Source organism: Pinus tabuliformis, chromosome 3_1, assembly GCF_031772625.1.
Source record: "Pinus tabuliformis cultivar Carrire ecotype Pingquan chromosome 3_1, CPIR1, whole genome shotgun sequence".
NCBI classification, from domain to species: Eukaryota; Viridiplantae; Streptophyta; class Pinopsida; order Pinales; family Pinaceae; genus Pinus; species Pinus tabuliformis.
In genome coordinates, this window is record NC_142301.1 from 342,858,803 (window position 1) to 342,865,495 (window position 6,693).

Sequence of the window (6,693 nt, forward strand, 5' to 3'; positions counted from 1 at the left end):
GTTGAACAATATTGCACTTCAAGAACATGGTCATGAATGAGCTTTCTGATGAATTGCGTGTGCAGTTCAATGTGTTTGCTGCGCTGATGTTGGACTGGATCTTTGCATAGTTGAATGGCACTTTGATTATCACACCAAAGTGTAGTCGGATGCTGCTGCTGAAAGCCAAACTCTGACAGGATCTAACGAAGCCACAAGGCTTCCTTACTAGCTTCTACGGCACCACGATACTCTGCTTCTGCTGAAGAAAGAGAAATGGCACCTTGTTTCTTGCAAGCCCATGTAATAGGTCCTGAACCAAGAGTGAACACATAACCTGCAGTAGACTTCCGATCATCAGGGTCACCAGCCCAATCGGAATCAGTGAAACCAACCAATAGAGGAGATGCTTCGGCACTGTAATGAATCCCAAACTAAATTGTACCTCGAACATAACGAAGTATTCTTTTAGCTGCTTTCCAATGACTTTCACGTGGGTTTTGCATAAACCGAGCAACAAGGCCAACAGCAAAGGAAAGGTCAGGACGAGTATGGGAGAAGGTTTTAGTATAGTCAATGCCTTCAACTTGTGAAAAACCCTTAGCAACAAGACGAGCTTTATGTTTATCAACTTTCCCATCTGGTCCATACTTGGTTCTGTAAACCCATTTGCATCTAACAAGTTTTCGTCCCTTGGGTAGAGGAACAAGATCCCATGTATCATTTGCCAATAATGAATGATATTCTTCATTCATAGCTGCTTCCCAATCTGGATGGCCTGAAGCTTCTGCAAAGGTGTCAGGATCATAATTGACTGAAGCTTGAGCCAGTAAAGAAGAGGCTCTCTCGAACTGAAAACGTGTACGTCGCTGATCTGTAGGATCACCGGCAAGATCACCTGCTACATCCCGAGTAGCACGGACCCATTTTGGAAGCTGAGGAGCTGAAGGAGGATCCTGAGAAGGTGGGGGAGGATTTTCATCCTCGCTTTCATCATCTGAAGAAGAAATATTTTCAAAAGTAGAAGAGATAGGGAGAGGTGGCACATCCGCCAAACTAGGCTCGCAGGCCGATATATTTGCAGCAAACTTTACATCTCTTCTAATGATAACATTTTTGGACTTAAGTGGAATAAGTTTATATCCTTTGACATCTTCAGAATATCCAAAAAAAATACATTTTTCACTCTTAGGTTCTAAAGCTTTATGTTTCTCATCTGGAATATGGGCCCATGCTTCACTTCCAAAAACACGAAAGTGACTTACATCTGGTTTTATTGAGCTCCATGCTTCTTCTGGAGTGATATTCTTTAAAACCTTAGTAGGAGTGCGATTTATTATGTAATTTGCACAGTTAATTGCTTATGCCCAATAATTAAGACTAAGTCCTTTAGATTGAAGCATACAATTAGCCATTTCCTTTAAGGGGCGATTCTTCCTTTCAGCTACACCATTTTGTTGTGGAGTATATGGAACAGTATGTTGCATTTGAATTCCATTCTCAGTGCAAAAGTTGATGAATGTGTTGTTAACATATTCTCCGCCATTATCAGATCTTAGCTTAAGAATTTGATGTCCAGATTGTTTTTCAACAAAGGCCTTAAAGGCCAAGAACATGTTAAATACTTCACTCTTGAGTTTTAAGAAGTATACCCAAGTGCGTCTGGAGAAATCATCAATGAAAGTTAAGAAATACTTGTAGCCAGAGAATGAAGCAACTGGAAGTGGACCACATAAATCACTATGCACGAGCTGTAAAGGGGCTGAGGCATGCCAAGAGGCACGTTTTTCAAAACTGTCCCGATGATGTTTTCCGAGTACACATCCAGAACAAACACCATCTCTGCAAGATACCATTGGAAGACCTGTCACCATATTTTCTTTACATAGATTCTAAAGAGAGCAATAGTTTAAGTGACCAAATCGCTCATGCCAAAGTTTGCTCACTTCATCATTATGAGCAACAAATACTGAGGGAAGATTTGATGACCCAAAGTTGTGAAACTTATACAACCTTGTAGAATCATCAGCAATGCCAGTAACTAAAATCTGTCTAGGATCTCTTAGATCCTTAATTACAACATCGTGAGGTGAAAATTCAACGATTTTACCTTCACCTGAATGGGTTATCTGATATACAGATAGAAGGTTGCAGGATAAGGTTGGAACACATAATACATCATTAAACTGACCATTGTCTAGATGAACAGTTCCAGTCCCTACAACACTAAGAGATCTATCATCACCAACATATATATTTTTGGTGTTACAATCATTTAAAGAAGAAAACATGGCTTTGTTTTTGGCCATGTGATAAGAAGCTCCAGAATCAATGAGCCACTCATGAGAATGAGAAGAAGAAGATACATTTAGTGCATAGCCAGACCGAGATGCTTGACAACCACATGCAGAAAGTGTCATTCCTGAAGATGTAGTTGAAGTTGAAGATTGCTCCAAATGGATGTTATGCTTCTTCATTACTGCTTCCAAGGCTTCCATATTCTTAAAGCATTTGGATTCTAAGTGGCCATCTCGATTACAAAAGTTGCAATGTCTATCAATCTTCTTCCATTTGTTTTTATTGGTCTTATCATTTTGTTGAAATGATTTTTCATTTTGAGGTGGAAATTGCTTAGGACCCTTGTTTGGTTTAGGACCATTCCTTTTAGGATACGACTTCTTAGGATTCTTTGAATTTGGTTGTTGTTGGGCGGCTAACGCTTTCTTAGAAGAGTTTCCAAGATGAAGAAGACCAAGGTGTAAGAGTTTTTCTTGTTCTCTTATTAAAGAATCACAAAAGGAATCAAAGGAAGGGGACTTGTAGGCTTGTCCTTGAGAAATGAAGGCTTCTCTTGTAGAATGGAAGGTGGAAACAAACACAGAATAGGCTGGTCCCAACTTAGTAAGAATGGAGTAGATAAGGCTACTATCTTCTTTCTTAACCTTAACACCTTCCAAAAGAAGTCTAAGGGTCTTAAACTTGGACAAAAAATCTTCAATGCAAGAAAAATTATTGGGGTCCAATGTAAGCAATTCATTTTCAAGTTGATGGGCTTTAAGTTCATTTTTAATTCCAAAGACTTTAGTAATATGTTTCATTGCTTCATCAGGAGTATCAAGTTCTGCAATATGGAATCTAAGATCTGGAGAAATAGACATCCCTATCAACCCATGTGCTTGGTCTTGCCTATTTTCCCATTTAGCTGCCTTCTCTTCATCTTTCGGTTTGGTCTCTTGGCTTGTGGCTATTCTGTAAAGACCTTTACTTCTAAGTAAATCCACAATGTAGGACCACCATTGGAAGTAGTTGGTGCTGTCAAGAATAACTTAGCATGGACTTTCCATTTTAAAAAAAAACTGAAGCTATAGATGCTGAAACTAAGTGTTTCAATGGAAAGATCTCGAAAAATTAGGCTGTTTCAAAAAAAACGGTTCCGAAAACGGCTTCCGGATGAAGAAGTTATGGCTTTTTGAAGAAAATTTGATGAAGTCGCCGACGAAGTGCGAGAATGTGCGGAAATGAAAAATCCGCCCCCACAAAATGGAGACTTGAACCCAAGACCTCTACTCTCATAAATTAGCTTTGCACCAAGTGAGCTATACAAAAAGTTTGAGAGAGAGAGAGGGGGGGGTTGATGCTTTGGGTTGCGTGCTTGCTTTGAGAAAGCTTTTTTTCCCTACAAAACAAAAAACACAAAACTCAACACGAACATACAAAAAAGACAAACCTTGCGGCTCGAAGTTAGCTTTAGCCGGAAACTAAATATTTTCCTCAATGTTTCTGATTTTCCGAGATCACACTAAGGCGCAGCGGAAAAGAGCATACGCATGAGAAACATCCTTCCTTTCTGTTTCTGATTTGCCCAGATCACACAGAGTCGCAGGGCAAAGAGCATACACAGAAATGAAAGGTATAGATCTGGTAATAAAAAAAAGCTAAATAAACCGAAAACCGAAATAAACAGAGAGAAAATAACTGTAAACTGCAAATAAACACTGTATACCTCCAGATCTTAAAAATGACGCAGCTAGGGCTACCGGAAACCTTTTCGCGTGAAACGAAAGGGGTTCCTCACTAGAACAGATGCTCCCAATACAACAGAGTAGTCCTCTCGGCCCGAAAGCAGTCAGAAACAATAGATCTAGGAAACGGTAGTCGGATGCAGTTCTACCGGCTTCAGATTTGGATCACCAACAGACGCGGCCCTCAAATAGCTCTGATACCATGTAGGAATTTACAGGGTAAGTTCCTCAGACAAAACACCAAAGGACACCGCTCACAAACAGAATGCAAATCAATACACCAGTACTTTTGACGTGGTTAAAACCCTCAAAGAGGGAAACAGTCCACGGCCTGAGCCAACGCGGCCACTTCAGGCAATTTATTAATAAAAGAATGAAAATTTACATAAGCTTCTCTCATGAACAGTTAACCTACAAATGACCCTCCATGCTCTTTAAATAGAGATCATGGACCAATTGGGTGTTAAGCCACGGATCAAGTGTCGATAATACCGAGGAGAGAATGAACCGTCAGATCACTACATATCATGACCGTCGGATTGTAAGTTACAAAATGTACATAGTAAAGAAACACACTTTACCTAACTCTATACCTATCTCTATACTAGACCAAGTTGTACTTAATTATTTCCTATGTGTCGGAATATCCTAACATCAAGCCTGATGAACCTCCCATACACTCCCTACCCCTTCAGCGGGCCACCCACACCGTTTCACTCCACCTCACTTCCTCCAAGTCACCCGTCACTCTCATTCATTACCGTCCACCTCACCCACCATACCCTGTCACCTCATTTTCCACTCCATTAATTTGTTACATTAATTACAGGTTTCCCCCGTTTTGCTTACCATATATATAAAAGAAAAGTAAAAATCCTCATTTCGTTAGTCATTTTCTTTCAATACTGAGCAGCATCACTTCTAGTTCAGCATTTCGAGTCAACAACTACCACCAGCGACTATCATCCACCGACGCCATGGCCAAACAAGTAAGTTCCTCCTCAGTGAACCATACTCCATTAATGGGCATTGAACGTGATATTTTTGATACCCTCTGCACAATTAAGCACCTTTCACTATATTGAGAAGTCACCCTGAACCATAAAAAGTCCCCTATATTCATGGCAATGGTTAGGTCGGGTGTTTTAGCAGCTTTTGTCCCAAGGACTCATTTGTTCCCTAAATTCAATGGTTAGCCTCAGCAATGTACCCCAAGAAGTGTTTTGTAATGAATCAATCTGGGGAGAGTGTTTTCCAAGTAACCTCTCAATTAATTCATCAAGCTTTGAATTACCCTGTATCTGGAACTTACACCACCTTTACTGAAGAGTCTTTGGTCTCATATTACGATAACCTATCACCCCAGGAGTTTTCTTATGTTACCTCATTCCTAGCTCCTAAATCTGGACAATTCTCTCTAGATGGAAATCTGTTCTCTTTAGACATTTTTGCAGTTGATATAAGACCTGTCTTGCAAGTAATTTCTAAGATTCTAGGAAAGGAAGACTCCAAGCAGGTTGATAAAGCAGTGCTGGGATTTTTCTCCTTAATGATGAAACCAAAAGTAGTACTAGATATTCCAACATTTTGGGTAGATACTATCAATACTCAATTCATGACTTTGCCTCTTACTGGGTCCTTTAAGTTTCCTTCAGTTGTTACTTATTTATTTATGTACCAGAATGTTGAACATTTTACAGGTTTGGGTCTAAATATTGTTGACATAAATAAAAAGAAGCAATCAATGGTATTCTGGACAGACCTGATAAGGGGTGATCCAGGAGATGGTGGTTTATTTGAATTCACTTCTTTATTCCTTCCAGTGGCCTACAAGATCTTGAATGGAACATTGCCCCCAACATTTCTTCCTAAAGCTCAAGAATTCCTTCAATTGAGTAAAGATGTGAGGTGTGGAGATTGGTTCATATTTGAAGAACATGCAAAGATCAGGCTTTATGGAGCCCCTATCAAACCATACATATTACCAAAATTTGTGCCAATGAGGCTTTTTTCTCTTGAATTTATTAGAAAGAGCTTGAATGTAGATCAAGTTCATTTTGTTCCTATGAATAAAGGTTATTTCTTTAAATTGCCTAAAGCAATAGGACCCTTCATTGTGAATACTAGACAGGCTGCTCAAGAGGTTGAGCAATTATTGAATGACATGTGTCTTTTACAGGTGGTTGAGTGGGCTTATGACCCTCATCAAATTATTTCAAAGAGGAGGATAGAGAATGGATATTCAGCCTTTGTGCATGAGAGTAGACTAGAAACAGAGAAATTGGCAAATGGAGGTTTGCAAAACACCCACGGGACAGAGATTGAAACCCCTAGCATTACATAAAAAGGTGTCAAGAGGGCTATAGAAGATGTTATTGATTTGGATAAAGAAGAATCTGAAGCATCAAAAAGGACTAAACTTCTGGATGCAATGTCTTCAGCACAAATTGGTTTACTAATTCAATTGGGAGAAATAGAGGGTGCACCAGCATCCCCATCTTCCAGGGAACCTGTCTGTGATCAAGTTCCTTTAATTCAAAGTATGTTTGCTCAAATAGCTCAGAGAAACCAGAAAGTGAAGTTAAATATGGAGGCTCAAGCTGAGTCTCAAGTTGTTCCTGAACAAACCAAATTGTTATCTGTTATGGATTTGGAGAAAAGTCAACTTAAAAAAAAAAAAATCTCATCCTAC